The sequence below is a fragment of the Mauremys reevesii genome, linkage group 23 (assembly GCF_016161935.1).
Source record: "Mauremys reevesii isolate NIE-2019 linkage group 23, ASM1616193v1, whole genome shotgun sequence".
Lineage (NCBI taxonomy): Eukaryota > Metazoa > Chordata > Testudines > Geoemydidae > Mauremys > Mauremys reevesii.
In genome coordinates, this window is record NC_052645.1 from 11,856,740 (window position 1) to 11,879,186 (window position 22,447).

The window sequence follows — 22,447 nt, forward strand, 5'->3', positions numbered from 1 at the left end:
CAGACTCCTGAAAGGGGTACAGTGGACTGGAAAGATTGTGAACCACTGTGACAACACTTAATTCCCCCACACACACACAGTTTACCAAAGCCTTTAAGAGGCAGAAGATGATGTAAGATATGTAGACCTTAAAAGAAAAACAAAAAACACTTGGCTGGGTCAAAGATGAAAAAACAACAACAACAACAAAAAAACAGAAAAAACACATTTTACAAGTTTGAGAAAAACACTGCACTAGTTTGTCATTGTGGAATTTAAACAAACAAACTAAATAACCTGAGATAACGATTACTGAAGGATAACCCGGTGGTATGTGTTTATACATATGATGCTAGCACCTTCTGTTCTTGTATTCTTCAGAGTTTTTTATGTGAATGGCTGTATCTCCACTCTGTGTGCTGCCTGGATGGAGCCACCAGTTCTATCTGTAGTTAAGGTATAATAAGGCAGTGGTCAGAAATTTTCTGACCAAAAAAAAAACAAAAAAAAAAAACGGTGGTTCACTGAAATTTTGCATGGGAATGTTGCTTTCGATAAAATTCCAACGGAAACCCAGCAGGTTTCTAATGGAACCCAGTCTGCACGACAGGTTTTAAACTTTCTCAAACAAACTTTAGAATTCCCATTCCACAGGGAATTTCAAAGTTTAATTTTTTTTCCCCCATTTCAGAATGATTTTTTTTTTTAGTTTTGGAATTCCCCCCCCCGGAAGTTTCTGTTTCTGGCCAGCTCTAGTTTAAGCCAAGTTCTGCTCTCAGTCACCCTAGTATAACTACGGAACACTGATTTCAATGGAGTTCATCTAAATTTACAGCAGACCACAGAATCCCACTATCACAGGATAATTATAAGCATGTAGCAGCTGCTGGGAAGTGAGAAACATCAGTGAGGTGGGAAAAGCTTGGAGTAGGCAGAGAAAAGTCTGGCAACATTGCATTTTCTGGAGTGGGGACTTGCAATGTTCACAGGATACAAACATAGATGTTAGATAAAACCATAAAATACTCTTGCTGGAAGGTTGCAATATAAACTCCGGAACTTCAACACACAGGGGGGGTGGGGGGGGGGAGGAGGAGTGGAGACTGGCAGCCTAAGGCAGAGAGGCACAACTTTCCCCACCTGCTCCAAAATGGCTCTTTCCAGGCAAACTCTGATCACATGCTTTGCTACACAGCCCCCTAGCCTGCAAGCAGGACCAGGACCTTGTTCCCCATGCACACGCTAAGTGATGGCTTGCAATTCCAACACAGTCCTCAATACACCCCAAGACTACGCTCATATAGGGAGGACATTTTTTGGAGGAGGTTCTTGAGATACCCTGACAGGCCAGCAAGTAGTGACACCTCCACCCCCGCCCCCCGCTCAATTGAATGCTTAGTTTTCTGGGCCCCGTGTGCCATTAACTGGGTGAGCCTGGGAAGCGAAACTCAATCCTTGAGTGTTGCCACTTCCTCATCTTCCTCCTCAGGAGTCTCAACTTACGCCCCTCCCCACCATTTCTACATGACCTTAGAAACCCAACGTTCCATCCAACCAATCCCCAATCTCCCATTCAGTACTGAGCTGTTGGCGCCTCCTCCGATCAGCCCATGTTGCCAGCCTCCATCACCTGCTCATTACATCTTCAAACCACCACCCTCATGCTTCCTCCCATGCTGTCCCTCACACTTGGGAGGCCCTCCCTGTACACATCTGCAAAGCTACCTCCTTGTCCTCCTTCATAGCCCTCCTCAAAACTCTCCTTTGCTGTGATGCCTAAAAAAGGGGAGTCAACCATTAGGGTGCTAGTGTGCAGGGGCCACTAGGCATCATGGGGGCCAATTCTGTCTCATTGTTTCGTGGTACTCGCTCACCTGTTTGTGTCCATCTGTTGTCTCTTATATTTTGTAAGATCCCTGGGGCAGGAACCATCTGTTTGTACAGCACCTAGCGTAAGGAGGATCTACTCCATGACTAGGGCGTCCATGGCAATACAAACAACAATGAAGCGCTCTCCCTCTCTCTGAGACCTTAGAAACGGTTTCACCAGAAGCGTGGAGTTAGAGAACACTCCCTACATTGCCCTCCCTTCCTCCTTAGCAGGTATAAAGTGGAGATTAGTTTACTGCTTTTCCTATTCTTTTTACATCTAATGCTAAGATATAAAGAAGCAAGGTTTATAGATGTAAAGATAACATGAGCTGTCCGATTTCCCTACTGGGTGAGGTCAGTACTGTCCTTGTTCCAGTGAAACTATGCCTCACACGTTTTTCTCTTTCCCATCATTAACAAGATATCGTTTAGCCTTCTGCGCTTCTTGCTTGGCCAAGATTAAGACCCACAGCATTCAGTGAAATAATGTCTGATACCAGCAAAGCCTGCTAAGTTGCTTGTTTCCATGCAGCACCCCTTTGAGAAATTTGTGGCAAACATTAATGTTCAAATTACTACACGCTGAGCAATATGGGACACGTAAATATCACCAGGTAGCTCGCCATGCTAGCGAGCGGAAGTGACTAATACACATTCCTGTAAAGGAAGACAGACCAGTGGCCTTGTTCAGACTCTACATTCTTTTCAAGTGAAATTCCCTTCAGTGCAGAAGGCCAACACAAGGTTTACCCTTCATTTACATCCACAAGCGTGCAGCAGTGTAAGCAAGATCAGAATCAGCCCCACCGTTTGCTAGACACGTCTTTTAAAATGCCATGTTCTCTCATGCCTTTCTGTGCTGTACCTAATATGCTTCCTGGGCCAGGGCCTGTTTGGCACACTGTATATACTGGTGTTGCTATGATACAACATAGCTATAAAATAATCCACAAGCTACCCAGAATGGGTAGCAAAAGTACAGCTGAAAGCCAAAAACAACCCCCCAACTCCTCCCGCACACGACACAAAATTAACCCACTAATAAAACAGATGAGAACTTCCCTCCTTCTGGCCCTGGAAGCAGCTACACCCAAGGTCTGCTGAGGATGTCAATAGGAGAAAGTCACAAATATGGAAGTCGCTCACATGAGGAAGTCCAGCCACCATTCCTGGAGAACAAGTCCCAGAAGCAAAAGCATCCCAGCAGAGTTTAAGTGCTGCAACCAAATAAGAAGAGAGGGCCTCTCTTCTTAGGTATTCAGGCTGACTAAGCAGCTGGACTCCTAGACAGATGCTGTGCAGGAAGTTTGCCTGCTACCTTCAGTAGCAGCATGCATGTCATGGAATATTATGTAAGTGAACAGCCTTATTCTGCTGCACATGCCAGTTCCCCCTCCAGCGTACACAATAGCAAAGGACTTTTTCCTGCAGTTGTACCTCACACACTAAGAGGGTTGACTCTGTTGTGAATGCACTAGGCTTGTCTGCGTGCGTCAGACAGACTCTGATCAAAACAAGTTTGGCGCTACTGATCAGTTGGCCGTAGCCCTGACTTTCAGAGGTGTTCAGCTCCCACCAACTCCAACAATCCAAACAAAAATATCCTTGATGTGGCATTTTGCTTTCACTGCTTCCCCAAGGAATCCAGTGTTTAGTGCTTATATTTTTATTTACTAGGAGAGGCCCATTTAGGGGTGGGAGGGATAGCTCAGTGGTTTGAGCATTGGCCTGCTAAACACAGGGTTGTGAGTTCAATCCTTGAGGGGGGCATTTAGGGATCTGGGGCAAAAATCTGTTTGGGGATTGGTCCTGCTTTGAGCAGGGGGTTGGACTAGATCTCCTGAGGTCCCTTCCAACCCGGATAGTCTGTGATTCATTACACCTTACCTAAAGTCACAAATCCTCTTGACCACGAGTGTCATTTTGAAAGAGAGCCCATAACATCACTTGCCTGGTTATTAAACCCAATCTGCTTTCATGTTCCTTTTGCATTCCCCTCAAATGTTTCTTCAGTGACTGGCATTTCTGCATCAGCAAGCACCCAGACACATGCAGCCGTTTGGCTCTGGATTTCTGCTGTCCTACATCCCACTTCCTTGCAGAAGAGAGTAACCATTACTAGTGGTGAATCCTGTTCAACACTTCAGAAGAAAATAATTTAAAATAATCAGATAAAACACCACGTAAGCACCGAAATCTACAGTCCTACATTGCCACCTCTGTAAGGCACCCAGGTGCACAGAAAGACAGCTATGCCAAAAAGAGCGAGGCTCATTACAAGGGGCTTTCATAAGTTAACACTAGTAGTTCCAGACTGTGCTCCACAGGAATTCTTGAGGAACGCAGGGTCGGATTTCACATGTAACTGCTGAAGCCAGTGGAGTCAGACTGGCAGGAGGTTAGAGGCCCATAAAAGCTGTTTATGGTACAGTACAAAATTAGCGCAAGACTCTACTCAACTATTCAACAAGAAGCAGAGACCAGAAGACACTGTACTGGCACTACTCCCTCCCTAGTTCTCTGCCTGTGGTTTGCATGCTCGTTTGTTACTTTTATAGTGAAGTGCTGCTCACCTGTCTGCAGATCTGAGACTGAGAATCCTGGGGTGGCTCCCCTCCAACCCTACTGGTCCCTTGCAGGGAGATCTCCTACATAATTGCAGCACTGATTCACCACCACCATTTTCAGGGGGAGTTTCCAGAAGGAGGGGCATGGGGAGAAAGTGGTTCTCTTTCCCCAGTGCAAAACAATCCTTACTAACAAGTGCATTATTTCAATGGCAAGAATACAAAGCAATCCTGGCCAGCAAGAACAGCCAACTGATAAAGATGTTTTAATAAAAAGATATCCAGAAATAGCAACAAACTCATTCTCATTATCCAAAACCGTGAACACACATTTCACTTCACCTCCAATTTCATCACCACCACACAGACTCCATATGCAAAGCCTGTAATTGCATAACGAACAATGCACCAAAGGATAAGCCAGGAGAGCCAACCCAGTTTCCTTTCAACTGAAAGAGATCAGTGTTTTTAAAAGAGGCATATGGACCATTTATTTCCGCTCTCTAGCAGTCTAACGAAGCATGTACTCACCCAGAGATGAGCCAACCGGATGAAGCCCGCAGGTGAGGTGCCATAATCCATTGGAGGACAGGACATGAAAGTGAAGGGAGGGAGAGAAAAGACATCAGTTAATAAGGAGTTCCAGCTTTTAAAAAGACAACCACATCCACAAAAATCTGTTAAACCACATAGCCAAGTGCTCATACCGATATGTTTTTACATACGCTCTAAGAGCGTTCACTTGACTTTTCCAGGAGTGGAACGGATGGCTGAACCAGAGGTTCATATTGGACTATTTCTTGTTAGTGTGCAAAGATGTAGAAAAAAAAACAGCTGTGTTAATTAATGCAGATAATCCTGCCTATGGGGATGCGGAGTCCTGTGTTTTATCACCACTAATACGATTCACAGAGCATCTCGGACGATAACCTCACACACATGCACAGAGCGCAGATTTCAGGTCCCAAATATGAAAACAAAAAAAGACTTGAAGCGCCAAGAGCCTGACTGAGCTAGAGAAATGTTGAGCCTGAATTTGGAGACTGAAAATTGGGGCGTACTTCACTTCTCATCATGCTGGGTCTGGGTAAGCCTGAAAAGGATCAGTTCTGTAAAGGCAAACTCCATCAGGCATGGGGGTGGGGGGACTGAGTGAGACTCCATCCCAAATCCAAATGGGTTTGGACTGAGCCCCGTAGTAGGCTTTAAAAAAAACAAAAACACACATTTCCTCTTTAATAAATTAACACTTCTTCATAAAGCCTCTAAATCCTAATCCTCTCCACACACAAACATTAGCCACATACAAAGGGATTAAAAAACAACTACTGTTGCCCTGTAAGGCACAATGCACTATCACTACCCGCTACTGCTCCCCTTCCTTCACCCTTTTTCCGTATGCTCTTCAGGGGAGGGACTCAGGATGTGTAGTACTCATCATATCATTTGGACTATGTATCAGAGGGGGAGCCGTGTTAGTCTGGATCTGTAAAAAGCAACAGAGAGTCCTGTGGCACCTTATAGGCTAACAGATGTATTGGAGCATAAGCTTTCATGGGTGAATACCCACTTTGTCAGATGCATTTGGACCATATAAATACACCCCTACCCCGATATAACACTGTCCTCAGGAGCCAAAAAATCTTACCACGGTATAGGTGAAACCGCATTATATCGAACTTGCTTTGATCCGCCAGAGTGCGCAGCCATGCCCCTCCGGAGCACTGCTTTACCGCGTTATATCTGAATTCGTGTTATATCGGGTTGTGTTTTATCAGGGTAGAGGTGTACTGATACAGCCACAATTGGTCACTTAGGCCACCGGAGTTTATGCACATTTCTCTAGACAATCAAGCAAACAGAGGAATCTTTAACTATTGTTTTAACATGGTCTGGCACCACTTGCCTTTTATTTTGTTCTATAAGGCCATGGCTGTACTACAGAGCTATACTAAACTGGCAAAGCACTCGGAGTGTGGATGCGCATTATACCAGCAGAACTGTGCTTTTACTGACATATCTTATTCCAGCCACACACACACACCCATCCCCCCAAAGCAAGACAAGCTGTATCTGCCAGGGTAAGCAGCATCTGTACTTGGGGCTTTTGCCAGCACAGCTATATTAGTCAGGGATCACACCTCTTCACACCCTGCCTCGACTACCACAGCTGTGCCAACAAAAGCTCCCAGTGTAGACACAGCTCTAGAAGTTGGTTGTGTCACATTCCACCTACATGGTGTGGGGATTTTGTGGCAGTGTTCACACACCACTTTGGGACATTATGACACAAGGGGCCCGATTCTTTACTTCAGTTACACCCGGCACCAGAAGAGCAAAAACCCACCTTAATCAAGATGGTACCAAGTGACACCAACTTTGCCCAGGTGATCAGGTGCAATGGCCTAATTTCCCACTGCCTACCTTTGATTTATCAGATCTAATCAATCACCCCACAACAGGGACATACTGTTAACAGTCCAAAGCTGACTGCAAAATGTTACAGATGGATCTCACAAAATTGGGTGACTGGGCAACAAAATGGCAGATGAAATTCAATGTTAATAAATGCAAAGTAATGCACATCAGAAAACAATCTCAACTATACATACAAAATGATGGGGTCAAATTAGCTGTTACCAATCAAGAAAGATCTTGGAGTCATTGTGGATAGTTCTTTGAAAACATCCGCGCAATGTGCAGTGGCTGTCAAAAAAAGCTAAACAGAAGGTTAGACACCATTAGGCAAGGGATAGATAATAGGACAGAAGATATCATAATGTCACTATATAAATCTATGGTACGCCCACACCTTGAGTACTGAGTGCAGTTCTGGTCCACACCATCTCAAAAGAGAGATATTAGAATTGGAAAAAGTATAGAGAAGGGCAACAAAAATGATTAGGGTATGGAACAGCTTCCATATGAGGAGAGATTAAAAAGATTGGGATGGCTTATCTTAGAAAAGAGACAACAAAGGGGGGATATGCTTGAGGTCTATAAAATCATGAATCGTGTGGAGAAAGCGAATAGGGAAGTGTTATTTACCCTTTCACACAACACTAGAACCAGGAGCCACCCAATGAAATGAATAGGCAGTAGCTTTAAAAACCAAACAAACATAAGGCAGTATTACTTCACACAACACAGTCGACCAGTGGAACTCATTGCCAAGGGATGTTGTGAAGGCCAAAAGTATAACTGGATTCAAACCAGAATTGGATACATTCATGGAGGACAGGTCCATCAATGACTACTAGCCAAGATCGCTAGGGACGCAATGCTCTGGGTGTCCATAAACCTGACTGGCAGAAATTGGGATTAGCTGATAGGATGGATCACTCAATAATTGCCCTGTTTTGTTCATTCCCCTTGAAGCCTCTGGCACTGGCCACTGTCAGAGACAGGATACTGGGCTAGATGGACCATTGATCTGAACCAGTTATGGCCATTCTTATCCTGCTTTGGTTTTGTACATTAGAAATTTAGATCCTGTCTAGCTTTTTTTTATAAAAAACCTATAGACCACTGGAGAATTAGTGGGAGATCCTTACAAGTACCAAGAGTGAAACCTGCACAATCAAGAGGAGGAGTCATTTTCAACCAGACTGTTAACACACTGCCTTTTTTTTTATTTATTTATTTATTATTAACATCTACTGCAGGGGTAGGCAACCTACGGCACATGTGCCGAAGGCGGCACACGAGCTGATTTTCAGTGGCACTCACGCTACCCAGGTCCTGGCCACCAGTCCGGGGGGCTCTGCATTTTAATTTAATTTTAAATGAAGCTTCTTAAACATTTTAAAAGCCTTATTTACTTTACATACAACAATAGTTTAGTTATATATTATAGACTTATAGAAAGACCTTCTAAAAATGTTAAAATGCATTACTGGCACGCAAAACCTTAAATTAGAGTGAATAAATGAAGACTCGGCACAGCACTTCTGAAAGGTTGCCGACCCCTGATCTACTGAATTCAAGAGCCTGGCAAACACTTGGGAGAAGAGCTCTCCCCTTGTGAAAAATTAAACCTCCGTCCTCCTTCAGCTGAGGGCTGAGAAAGCTTCTCCTCTAGTTCTCTGGCTCTGTCAGCATAAATAAGGGAAGACAGGAATTGATGGGCCAGACCCTAACCCAGTGTAAACTGGCAGTGACATAGGATATGGCCCAATAATCCAAAGGTAGTAAACAACCAGGAAGAGACCTTTGAAAATAAAATAAAGAGAAGAATTCCAGTTCTTTGTTATCCAACATAAAGAAGCCCAACAGGACACATTCATTTTTTCCATACCTTTGCAGGTCACTTTTAAACCTAACTTAAAAGCGCCCGTGCATGGTTTGAATTCCTAAGCTATATTAGGACGTTAACCACTGAGGCAGTAAGTCCGCTTAGAGCGGGGCTGCAAAGCTACTCATTACTATGGTGACCAGGATTAGAAAGTATTTTAATCACAGTGTAAAAAAGATATTCCCTTTGGGGCTGTACAGTTTTGGGGGGAGCCTTAGCACAGTGAACTCAGCCCTCCAGTACCAGCTGTGACATTAGTAGCTAGGCTTCTATCTGTTCTGCATGGGAAGTCCACTACTGCAATCTGCAACCTGGATGCTGTTCACAGCTGCTGTAATAAGCTGTGGAACCTTGACCTGCTTTTGCAAGAACCTATTCATAAAAAGGCAGGACTTTACATAGTTACTTGTTACAGGCATCACAATCCAGAAATAAAAACGGGCAAGTACAAACCAACCTTCCATTTTTCACTGTATACATCTCAGTCTGGTCTTCAACCCTCTTCCGAAAAACCCAGGATCCTTATTTATATTGTGGTAGCACATAGAGGTGCCAGCTCCATTCCGCTACATGCTATACACACACACACACACAACAAAGAGGCAGTCCCTGCCTCAAAGAGTCACAATCTCTCATCTACATGGCAAGCCACTGCCCTGCAGGACAGGGCGTGAATCGACAGAGATGTACCACTATGTCCAAGCAAAGCATGCCAAGCCAAACTCCAGGGCTTACACCGAGTAGCAGTATTCACATGAGACGCTGCCATGCAGCAAGCTGCTGTGCTGTAGATTCACACCCTCACTTGCTGTGCAGCAACTTGCCATGTAGACAAGACCTCAGATACAGATCCTAAGACTTTGATTCTAGTTCCAGGTGCGACACCTTCCAAGTGAAGCAAGACTGAGGCAGTGAGCTCAACCCATGGAGGGGGGGGGAGAAGAGAGACACACTCAGACGTCCTCAGGCTAAGAGGCACCTCTGGTTAGCTAAGAGGACCTGTGATACAAGCTGCCTCCATCCACCTAGCGTTCCTCCCCGGTGTGGACATTACAGCCTCATTATAAAATCCAGGGCATAGGCAATGCAGGGGCCTGCTTTGTATCAGGAATTTAAAGCACCTTCACTCTCTCGCCATAACAAAAGCCCACACTCAGAAACTGGAAACCAGGCATGAGGGGGCTGCCTTCCCCCCCCCCACACACACAACCCTTCCCCATCACTCCCATCCAAGCCCACATTCCCCCTTCTCTCTCTTAGAATCACCCTGACTCCACCCCGCTACAGGGCACTAGGGGAGGGGAGAGAGCTGACAAGTCAGAATTTCTGCCCCGGGAACTTTTACCCCATGGTAAAAACTTTGCTTAGAAGAGGCAGGTGACATCTCTTCTTCCCCTATCAGATGCTGCTCCCCCTGCATCTACTAGCCGCAGGGCCAAGAGCTCAAGAGACTCCCATGCCAGGCCCCGTCTCCATTTACTGACCCCAGCTCAGATCCCCTGCCTGGCAAGTCCTCATTTCATCAGCTATTGAGGAAGGGAAACTCAATTCCCAAAAGCAAAGGAAAGAAGAGAGAGAGCAGCTGCACTCAGCCTTATTTCACCCCTAGTACAGGCCAAGACCCCACACAACCCTGGTGCTTTACAGACTAACAGGCTGGTCGTACAGCGATCTGATGCAGAGTAGTATTGGGGCATGTGACCACTGCAAAGCATGTCTTCAGATTAGATCAACTGAACAGATGTAATGGGGAAAATCCAGGCACAGATCCCCAAAGAGCAGCAGCCTTGCCTGTACTGCACTAGGCCCGGTGTATTTAGAGTGTTTCTCTGGTTTGTGAATAAAGGAGTCGTCCTCCTCCAAGATTTGCACCTCCTCTCTGGGCACGGCCTTCTCTGGGTCTGTCATCACTCCAAGTGTCAGCTACCCGGAGGCACTCAGTTGTGACCAAAGCAATCCGAGCCCTTTGCTCCCTGGCAGAGGCAGCACAATCAAGGACTGACACTTCACTGTTGAAGGGCTGGTCTCACACATACAGTTGTTTTAAGTCCCCGTCCTGTCCCCGTCTGCCCCCCGCTGCCTCCTTTAAGCCAAGACCATCTGTTCTCTCTCTCCCTCCAATAAAACCACGGCATATGAGAAGTCAGGGAAGCAGTGCTTCTAGCAGACAGAGCAAAGGATTGGGAGACAGGCCCCCTGGGTTCTAATCCTGGCTCTGCCACACACTTGCTCTTCAATCCTAGACACATCATTTCACCTCAGCTTCCCCATTTATAAGCGGGGCATACCAATTCTTACCTACCTCCCGGGGGTGTCATGAGCCTTCGGTCTTTGACCAGCAAAGCCCTTTGAGACCCTTGGGTGGAAGGTGCTAACAAGGGCCTGTATGTTTCTCCCTCTTATTTTCAGTATGCTGGCTCTCTGAAAACCCACATCCTGGATCCCAGTGGCACTTCCTAGCTACAAAGCTGCCTGCCTGACTAAAACGTGAGCAGCTATTTCCAAAGCTAATGAGGCTTGTCCTCCTCTGACCCAGGGAAGGTATCTGCAGGCAGTACTCTTCATGTTCACCTCCTGGAATAAATCCCGAGAGTTCCATCATCTCCCCAGCCTAGGCAGGGACACAGATGGTCTCAGAGATTAACACATACAGGGAATTAACGGCCCTGTGCAAATGAGCTTCTTCATTCAATTGCCGAGCGCGTCTGTATATGATCATTATTTGTTGTGCTCAGAGCTGTAACTAACTTGAACTACAGAGCGCAGGGAGGTGCGTAGAAAAGGATGGCAGCGTGGAAGCTACAAGGGAAAATTAGCTACTGTGTCCATGGCATTTGTTTTCTCATTTCTTTAGTGTTTTCAGTAACCACTTACAGACATTTAGCAATTGGGTGGCAGAAATATATGCAGTAGCTACTGTAAGAGAGAAAGCAACAGAGCCAGTGCTGTGCTGGGGAAGAGACTCTGGATTTTCTCCTCCAGTGTTGCTCGATCTGCACCCTTTGCTATAGAAGAAGCTGCCGTGCATGCTTCACTAGCTTAACAATAAAAGGGTTCACTCCTAAAATAGGAAGAGACAACATGTTACAGAGTGACAGCTGATGGGTTCCTGCTGAGTCGGCTTTCCAAGTGTCAGTTACAAGAGTTCTCATTGCTGCCAACCCTACAGAAGCAAGATACTGCCATGTCATTAGTTGTAGAAAATAGTGATGCTAAGGGAAGATATTTGGGCAAATTGTGGCTTGATTTTTGGCTCTAAGATCTCCTTTCTCCCTTGCAGACTGCCTGCTTGGAAGAATTTCATCAATCCCCACATGTAAAAAGCAACAAAGAGTCCCGTGGCACCTTATAGACTAACAGACATATTGGAGCATAAGCTTTTGTGGGTGAATACCCACTTCGTCGGATGCATCATGCACCCCATGTGCACATTCTGGGGCTCTTTAGAAGTACATGACGCGGAACAGGTACTCATCACAAGCAGACATCTACCACCAGCTTTCTGCCCAGATCACAAATATGCAGATTCTGCTGTTAGAGACCCAGATGGACTGGCAGAGCTGGGGACTGAGGATAGGGGAGTTGAGGGCTTCAGGGAGCTAGCCCGAGCCAGTGCTGTCTTGCCTGCATTCCTCGAAGACTAAATTAGGTCATCACACAGGAGCCAAGATTTTCAAGAGTCACTAGTGATACTGGGTGCCCTGCCCAACATGAAACACCTTAGAAGGATCCAATTGTCAGAATGCTGAACACCCATCCTCAGAAAAATCAGGCCTCTTTAAGGTGTCTCATGGTAGGCACCCAAAATCACCGGTAGTCACGTTGGGAAGTTTGCTCCCCCTCCCCCACAAAAAAAAAACAAACCACACACATACCAAGTCTCAGTAACGCTACTACAGCTCGATTTTTAAGACCCTATTTTGTACCACTTGTGATTTTTAATAAACTTTTTTTGGACAGAAAGTGTCTCTCGCTGAGCCCAGAACCAGTCAGTGTTTACAGGGAGCTGGTTTCAAATTATGCAACTCACTACAAACGATTCCCTCTTATTTAAAGCCTCCCTCCTACATCTGAGGAAATCCCCAAGCAGCACTGACCCCATCTGCCAGCCTGGAATTAGGCTACTCACAAGCCTGCACATTGGATGAGGACAATCCGTACCATCCGGGAGAGGTTTACCTCCACGTGCATCCAGCACAACATCAACAGTGTAGAGAAAGTCACGTTACAGCACAACGTGGTTGAAGATTGGGTCAGCTTCTGCCCTCATTTATCCCCGTGCTGAACACTGACATTTGTGGGTTGCGTGGGCGTAATTTAGGATAGAACCTGGCCCTATCAGAGATTTATCATTACTAATCAAAGGAGCCTAAGTTCTGACATATCAAATGCTAACTTAAAAAAAAAAATGTACCACCACTAAGATTCTTGAATATAGAGGCTATAGAAATGAAAAGCCCTTAACACTGATTTATTGATCCTCTCACAGAGCCCTGAGAGGCAAGAGGTAGCACCATTTGACAGAGGAGGAAACAGAGCAGCTAAGCAAGGTCACACAGCAAGCTAGGAATAGAAGCCAGGAGTCCTGGCTACATTAGGCAATGCTGCCTCCCCATCTCTTGTTTTATCAGCTGCCATCTGCCTCAAGGTATAGAGCCATTATCTCCCACTTTTTGGTTGCTACATGTGGTCAGGAGTAATTTTAAGTATGGAAATGCATTAGTGCATTAACAATGCAATTAACGCCTGTAGCAGCGCTTCAGGCCATCAAGCCACCCTGCTGTTTCCTATTAGGGTTGCCAACTCTGACTGAAGCTATTCCGGGAGAATTTTTTTTTCCCCAGCATGATCACGTCATTTTCTTATAACATCCTATTAAAATCTCCTGGCTTGCTTTCAGTAGCCCCCGGGAGATGGATGCGGATTCCGGGAGACTCCCGGCCAATCTTGGAGGGTTGGCAACCTTATTTCCTATACCAGGCAGATCTGGAGTTCTGCAGAAGCCAGCATAGGTATCAGACTCACGACAAGGCTGCAGTGATTTCACAACTTCTGCAGTGGTCGTCTTCTACGCCTGGAAACATGTAATGCAACATCGTCAACTATTCATAAACCACTTAGTTTACGCTGCAGCTGGCAGTACTAGCTGGCTCAAAGCAGTGGTAATGGCGCACACGGCTCTAGATTACTTGTTCAAATCTGGCTCAAATCAATTGTGGCAAAAAGTAATGACCACCTAGTAGCCTATGTGAAATGAGTTACAAATCACCTATAAGAGGAGGATTTATTCATGTCTTCAGGATGCCTGGGTTCCCAATTTTACTTTACTACGTACCAGGGAAGCACAGAATTGGGCTTGTTTGAAAACAATGCTAGAGGGTTATATTTTACAAGGAATAAGCTCATAAATTAAAAAGAAAGAGGGGAACAATTTCCTAATTACCTATTTAAAAGTACAAGCAGGAGCAAAGAACATTTTAATAAAGTTCTTTTATTCAATTGATTTCACAGGGTGTTGGGTGGCTTAATTGGTGTTTGTAAAACATTTGAGATGCTTCAGAAGAAAGAAACGCTACATGTGCAAATGTTAGTTATCAGAATTTGAAATAACTGACTAAGAATCAAAAGGTGTCTGGCAGTCAAAGAGCGCACACCCCAGAAATCTGCTCCACTCCGATGATTTTTACATGCAAGAAGCCCAGTTCTCTCACACCTCAGCCTCTTTATGCTACTCTGGCCCCCAGAAATGGCCCCTCGGGGAACAGCGAGGTGTAAAAAAGGATTCCCAGCTGGCTTACAGCTACCAGACTGGATCTATGCTGCCCCCCGCCAATCCCCAATGTAGGGGACATGTCAAAAGCAGACAATCATCCAAAGGAAGTGCACCTAAGTGCAGCCTTACAGAACCATCACCACCTAGGGTTGTTCTAACTTACAGCAGGGGCCAGCCTGGCCCTGGCAGGGAACACAACGTTGACTTAATGCCATCTTCACCCTCCGTTCCTGGCCTCAGCACAAGGTGGAAGAGGCTGAGAATCAGGGCCAGTTTTTAATTGGCATTTTCTAAATTTGATCACGCACTTGGGATAGGAGCCCATATGATTGCACTCACCCCACCACACACACACACTCACACTCTCCCCAACACACACAAGAGTGACCTTTCAGGATTTTCTCCAGGGTATCAGAGCGACTAAAAACAAACACCACTAGGTGGATAGAGGAACAGTCCTGAGACCTGAGGCCAAGCCCTATAAAGCTGCACGAAGCTGCTCAAAATCTCTTGTGAAACATTGAAATAGTTTCATCTGGGGAATGCCGGTGGACTAAATGCCACATACACCTGACTCTTCTGACTGGGATCTTTGCATCTTCCTCAGACAGCCCAGAAATCTGGAAGTGAACCCAAGAAGTACAGTAAACTTTGAGCAGTGACAATAGCATACAGGATCTGCCAAGCCTCTGAGCTTGTTTTGTAAGTCCCAGATTATGTAAAGCACTGGCCTTCCACAAGCAGTGTTGCCTGTTTCCCTCCCAAAGCCAGCTGGCAGAGTTCATACTACCGTTACGCCAATGCTGGAACGAAAGCAATACAGCTCTTTTTATACAAAGTACACGTATGTGCAAAAAAGGTGCCTCGTTGCTGTTTTGTACCATGAGCTGCTGTTTGAATATATTGCCAGTGACTCTAAACATTGCAATTACTACTAAGCAGCAGTGGACTAGGTATTTACCTTTACTGCTATTTAATTATCTTCCCAGATTATTTTAACAGTAATTTTTTTTTACTATAAACTAAAAATAAATAAATAAAAGGGTGTGAATTTTACACTGTAATAGGCACCCAAATAACTGCCCTGCAAAGTGAAGTCCCTTGTGTATGCAAACAGAACGCAGGGCACAGCAGCTTCTTCTGCATTGTCATGCCGCCCTCTAGCCTACAGGGAGACCACTCCTGGGCGTTAAACATCTATTCTGTCCCCATGGTCCATCCAATCCTTGGCTTTTCTGCCACAACTGCCAGCGAGTGCCCAGTTAGCATCAGACAATTGATATCTGCACATCTGTCCACTAGGAAATTAAAGGAGATGCCAACAAACTCATTCCACATATGCCACCAAAAAGCCACCAGACAGCAACGTCTTTCAGTCACCGCTAACCTCGGCTGGATTTGAGCTGCCATCCCAGTTGAGACACACTCCATATCCATTCCCAAACCTCTAAATCAATTCCCCTTAGCAATATGTTTTGACAGAAGCTCAAGTGCCCTACGTTTTTCTAACTGAGCCGTAACGAGGTGCAGAGTTCTAATGTAGTCCTGAAAAGAGACCATGTTCCTCACTCTCTGCGGCTCTGCAGTTTGGGACACTCCTCTGCTGTCTCGATGGTGATCGAGAGGGAAGAACTACTGGGGAATCAGCACCCAAATGTTCTACCTGAGCAGCTCCTGTTCGCAGCGCAGGGGACTGGAGACCCAAATGTTCACAGTCCAAGCTAGAAACAAGTAGCTCCTTCAGCCTGTCCCATGAGCAGCCTCTAGTGGGCAAACAGGGCAGACAGCCCTATGTCCTAGCTCCCTGGAAGAGAAAGCTGGGTAGGAGGACTGCCATTTCCAGGTGGGCAAAGCCTAACAGACCCTACGATCCCCGAGACCCTGCCACCAACTACAGGCCTTACTCGCAGACAGACATTCTGACGGCTGCCAGCGTGGTGTGTCTTCTCCAGTCCTCCCTACAAGTAGAGGTACCTACCTAGGATGATGCTCTACCCATGACACCCAGCAGAAGTAGCAGGGAACTATCATGCTTATCCCCGTTTATACCGTCAAAGCCAGGGCAGTCAGAGGTGTTGAACCAGCTGGCCTTCCAGCACGAAGGACCTGCAAGCAGTTCAGCCACACCCTGGGGAGCAAGGCACAGGGTTAAAACAGCCAGATTCTGCCTGCATGGCAAAGCGGTGATGGGAGGAATAGTCTCATGAAGAGTACAGGTATTTGAGTTCAGGTGTGCGTGCAGCAGAAAGGGCTTCCAGGGCCCCACGCACTCTGACAGTTTTCCACGCAGCGCTGGCCTCAGACACTGTCAGCTGATTTACAATTACTTTTAGACTTGCTGTGGCTATGTGAGAATGGCACCTTTTCACTCCGCAGACGTGGCAATGCATATACAGAGCGGATCAGCTGACTTTAGTGTCTTAAGGAAGAGTTCAGCCCCAGCAGAGCCAACACAGTTGGAGTCTATTCCCCCCTTATCAACAGAACTATTTACTCTAAGGCCTTGTCTACCCTGAAGATTTGCCCTGAGCCCAGCCATCAAGGGCAGCCCGCAGCACAGATCCACCAGCGCCAACTCCTAGCATGAAAAGGGTAACCTGTTATCTACAGCAGCACAACTGACTCCTGCTTAAAACCAGATGTACCAGTACAAATCATGGTTTATAGCAGGCTACTTTGCCTGCAGCAGGGGTTTGACTCGCACAGTTCTGGGCGAGTTTTCTGACAGAAGAGTTTTACTTTAAACAGACCACATTTGAGAGGTGGGTCCCTGAGAAACAGACATGGAACCACATGGTGCCTTTTGAGAGTCACTTTTCAGAGCCTTCAAAGAGAGGTTAGTAACCCCTTCAGTTCCTGAACTTTTTGTGATCAAATCTTTTAGCTTTTTTCTCCTGCAGCTGATTGGGATTGCATAGCCCAGGGGCTCTCAAACTGGGGGTTGGGACCCCTCAGGGGGCCATAAGGTTATTATATGGGGGGTCGCGAGCTGTCAGCCTCCACCCCAAATCCCGCTTTGCCTCCAGCGTTTATAATGGTGTTAAATATGTTTAAAAGTGTTTTTAATTTATAATGGGGGTTGCACTCAGAGGCTTGCTGTGTGAAAGGGGTCACCAGTACAAAGGTTTGAGAACCACTGGCATGGCCAGAGTTCAACTGTCACTTCAAATGTAAATGAAGTTGTATAGCTGTAGAACATGGCTAGTTTGATACCAAAAAAAGGAAAACAATAGTTTCACACACCTGCACCTTCTTCCTCTGGCAAACAGCTAGTCAGGTAGTAACTACAGATCAGGCCATCAGGAGTGCCAAAGAACAACTGTTTAATTACAACATCAGCTTAAAAACCACCATATCCTAGAACACAATCACCACTATCTCTGTTATCCTCCAAGCGACCTCCACAGGTCAGCCATCGACTTCAAATGAACACACTGACCTAAGGCACACCTTGAGCTTTGGCTAATGTCACGTGACTAGAGATCACTTCTAGACAATTGCCATGTCTCCCTGACTAAAATCCAAGAGGCGGCAGTTATGATAACATCACGCTAGCGGCTAAAGCCACGGATCAGAAAGTACTTTCATTCTAAGCCGATATTTTCAGGCACTCACTAGAAAGGTTGAAAAAAGTCATTTCATGCGTCGAGGAATCCAGATTCTTTAGGTAACTCAGCATTACAGTTTCAAAGCTGCATGTGCCAAGCCCTTTGTGAAGAATGCCAGGGAGCTGCCAAGCTTGAAAGAAACTGGTTGAGGAAGAACTATAATTGAGTTCAACGACTGTCCACCGGAGTAGCCCCGCATTTTTGTTACCAAATCAAGAACGTATCAAATGTGGTTGTTTAGACAGCCACACACTGAAATAAACGGAGTGAGACTCCCCTTCTCTCAACCCACACACAGGTCTCTAGTCTCAACATTCTCACCTCTGTGAATGCACGTAATGGTCTTGATGCTGCCCAGGGCACATGCCGAGCACTGTATAAAGGAAAGGCTCCCAGCGCTCGGGCTGCAGGCTGTTTAACTGCTTTAGACACTGGAGCTCCAGTTCTGGGACTCTCCCACCTCGCAGGGTCCTGGAGACCAGTCTCCAGCCCAAGCCCAAACATCTACACCACAGTTACACAGCCCCCCTAGCCCAAGCCAGCTGGCATGGGCCAGACGCAGGTTTTTCACTGCAGTGTAACAAGTGTCTCATTGGCACAAGGAGGAGCGTCCTTGACTCCATGCCTCTCCAGACATGACCCTGCCCCCCCCTTTTTTTTTTTGAACCTTGAACCCTCACCAGCCCAGGAACAGCCAAGAAGGGGCTCAAAATTTCTGACTGATCAATTTGAAGGATGACTTAGCACTAAACCTAGTTTTCTCCCTCACGCGGCATCCACTCACCCCCACGCTGGAGCGCGGCAACCTTGCACACCCTGCTGCACCCCATGTAAGGGTTTATAAGGCCAGGAGATGGGTTACAAAGGCAGCAAGGGTGGCAGTGCAGTTTCAACACGCTACCATATGCCTTCATGCCCACCCCTCCCCCACCAGGCCGTCCAAGTTTCCCCACAACACCCTATTACCCTGTCCCACTGTAGCCTGGTATTCACGCAGAAAAGTTAATGCCACAAAGCCTCTCTCTTTGTGCAAGAGTTCATTGCTGCTTCCATTGAAGTCAACGGCAAGACTGACTTTAGTGGTGCAGGACTGGGCTGTACGTTCCATGCACGGGTGAGGGCTGGGGATGGACAGAGCTTTCCCTTGCTTTGTTTTGTGGCAATGGGATTCATCTGTCCAGACCTCTCTGCACAGCAACTGGCAGGAGGACAAAACTGCTGGGTTCAACAACCTGTTTAAATCACATGGGCTCCTGCAAGCTACAATGGGCTTACATGTTTTATTAACAGCTGAGTAAGGAAACTACACGAGGCCTTTCCATCCATGACTGCCTGTATTTATTCTAAGGACAAAGGGAGAAATAATTCAGTAGCTGAAAAAATCTTTTGTGCCCGATTTCATGGGTGCCCAGCCACAACTCATGAAAAAGGAGCAAGCCCTCAACACCTCTGGGGAAAAAAAGTCAGGCCCCATGTTTGGAAGCTAGTCAGCTGAAGCCTCCTTCTGGGTAAAGAGTTAATATACCATTAAATATGCAATGTGCATCTTCAGGTGGAGTTAAGTATGTGGAATATACCAACACTGTAAAATAATCTAAATATATATCAATATGCCATTTAAAACATTCATAAGTATTTATCACACACCCAATCACCATGGCATCTAGGTACAAATATCAACACAGCCTAAACCACAACGCATGGAATATTTGTGGGTGGCCCTAGAACTACAGTTAATCACATGGTACTGACTCCGCCTCCCCCACATCTGCAGCAGATCAATCCCATTAAGTGATGCTAAAAATACATTGGAATGTATTTTAAATACGACTCTCTCCTGCAAGCAATTGCTGAACTTGTCACAGGTATGCTGTGAGAGGGAAGGTATAATCCAATGGCTCCATTAAGAGGATATTTACACGTTGTAAAAATTTGAGAACCCCTGTTCTCCTTGATCCAACACTGGAATACATTACTCCCAGAATTACTCTGCCATACTTCTCACCAAATATTAAGTTTTTACAGGCTTTGTTATCAACAGCTCAGCCACCGGAGCTACCTACACCACAAGTTATTTGTCAGCCTTTCCGAATTTACTCAGAGCTGAAGATAAAAGTATTATTGCCTTCTTAGCAGAGTTTGCTTTGCAACCTGTGCAGGGTTTACTTTATCCTCTCCAGAGGCTGTTCAGGATGAAGTACAACACGTTGAAGTTGGGTTGGTTTATGTCTGCAAGCAGCCAGAAGGAGGAGTGTTTGTTCTCCAAGAGACAGACAGGGAGAGAGAAATTCCGCAGTGCTGCCCTGGCACGAGCGTACCTCTGAACACAACAATCCGGTCTCCTGCTCACCCTCCGAGTGCCAACTCCTTCCCTGCCCTGCCAAGTCTGCAAACTCACAGTGCATTTTAACATTAGCACTCAGGCAAAGAGAATTATATGGGAGGGGGAGATGCAGGAAGATGAGAGAAAGAACGCTGGAGATGGCGTGATCGGCTAGAATAGTGGATGCCACATTGCAGAGGCTGCCCATCAATTCATGCAGGAACTTTCCAGCCCCTTGTGCATAAAGTTGGGAAAACTAGAAAATATCCTGTAAAAGCTGAACATATACAGAGAGGATCCTGGCTACGAGTTAGAAACTAAGTGCATCGCTTACAAGGCACAGCAATTCCCTGCGACTGCTGAGTAATGGCAAATGTCACATAGCCAAAATACCAGAGATGCAAAGTCATTCGAGCCCTCAAGTCTTCCCAGAACCACTAGCGTGTTTGGCATACCCCAGCTGAGGCAACAAGTCACTGTTGGCATATCCCTTCTCCCCCTCCCCTCCAATCCCCCATACCCCACTAGGAAAACAAGGCAAGCAGACAGGCGGTGGGGGGAAGGTGCAAATTATCCCTCTGCAGGCACAGCAAACACAACCCCAGACCTGGGCTCTTCCCCCCCCACACACACACACCTCCCCTAGGTATTCTCCCCGTGGCAATCCCAGTCTGCCTCTCATTCCCCCTTGGGTACCCTTAGCCCACCCAGCCCTCACTCCTTGGAGCCACCCTGGGTCTCTCTCTCCTGCACCCTCTAACTCTGCTCCCCAGCTCTCAGGACCCTCCCCCAATCTCCCTGCTAGTCCCCAGGGGGAAATTCTGGGGGGTCTGACTCCCAGAGCCCCAGGTGAGTTTTCTGGTCAGAGATTCAGCCCCCTAATTCCCTTCTCCTCCGAAAAACCATGTATCCCTGCCCCCCCCCACGGGTCCCGCACTCCCTCTGCCCCCCTCAGGGGTCCCTGCCCCTCCTCTGCCCTCCCTGGGGAGTCCCTGCCCCGCCTGCACGCCTCCCTGCCCCCTGCACTGCCTCTGCCCCCCAGGGTCCCTGCACCCCCTCTTCCCTCCCCAGGGATTCCTGCTCCCCTGCACCCCTCTGCCCTGCCCCTGCACTCCTCCCACCCACCCCCATGGGTCCCTGCCCTGCACTGCCTCTGCCCCCAGGGTCCCTGCACCCCTCTTCCTCCCCGGGGATTCCTGCCCCCTGCCCTGCCCCCTGCACTCCTCCCACCCCCGGGGTCCCTGCCCCTACACTCCTCTGCCCCTGGGTCCCTACCCCCGGCTGTTTACCTGCGCCGGGCACCCGGGGCGGGGCTGCAGCCCCCCTTGGCCTCGCCCTGTCGGAGGCGCCTCTCCCCACCGGCCGCTCCGAAATCGCCTCCACCTGCTCGGGCTGGAGCCCTGCCCCCGTCTGACGTCACGAGATCGCCCTGGCCCCACCCCGGGCCTCGCCATTGGCTACCGGCGCCGCCTATCAGCCGTGGGGGGGCGGGACCTCGGAGAGGCCGCTGCAGTGGGCGGGGCAGGCAGGTGGAGATGTGACGTCAGGGGCGGGGCCAAAGCAGGCAGCTCTGGCCAGGTGGGCAGCCAGGCAGGGGCTGTTATTGCCAGGGCTGGGGGAAGGGGGGCAATTGTCCTGGGCCCCCAGAACATGGGTCACTGGAGGAAGTGGGAGAAATGGGAGGGGCGGGGCCCCAGCACACACAATATTCTGGGGCCCCAGATTTCTCTTGCCCGGCCTGGTCATTGCAACAGACCCTAATTCACTGGGAGCAACGTCGCCATCGGCTGGGCTAGCAGGAGTCCAGCCCCCAACGGCCACGGCCCAACAACGGCATCACGGTGCCTGGCGGGGACGCCGTGACCAGGCATCGTCATGGAGGGAATGGGGGTGCGGTGGGTTACCCACAAGCTATTCCTGGACCTGTCACTTCTGTTCTAGACAGCTAGACTCTTGTCCCCCCCCTCCTCACTGTAGGATTTCAGCACCTTCCAATAATGCATTAAACAACGTGGCTAACACCTTTCACGC

General features: G+C 47.4%; 1 protein-coding gene across 2 annotated transcripts in view; it reads right to left on the minus strand.

The window, feature by feature from the left end:
• Window positions 1–21,837, minus strand: part of EPB41 (erythrocyte membrane protein band 4.1) — a 160,472-nt gene extending 138,635 nt beyond the window's left edge. Inside the window, exon 1 of one of the 2 annotated variants that reach the window (XM_039511986.1) lies at window positions 21,706–21,837. The gene's annotated coding sequence lies outside the window, so the exon portion shown is untranslated. The remainder of the gene's footprint in view (window positions 1–21,705) is intronic. The other variant, XM_039511987.1, reaches the window with a different exon arrangement.
• Between the last annotated feature and the right edge of the window lie 610 nt (window positions 21,838–22,447).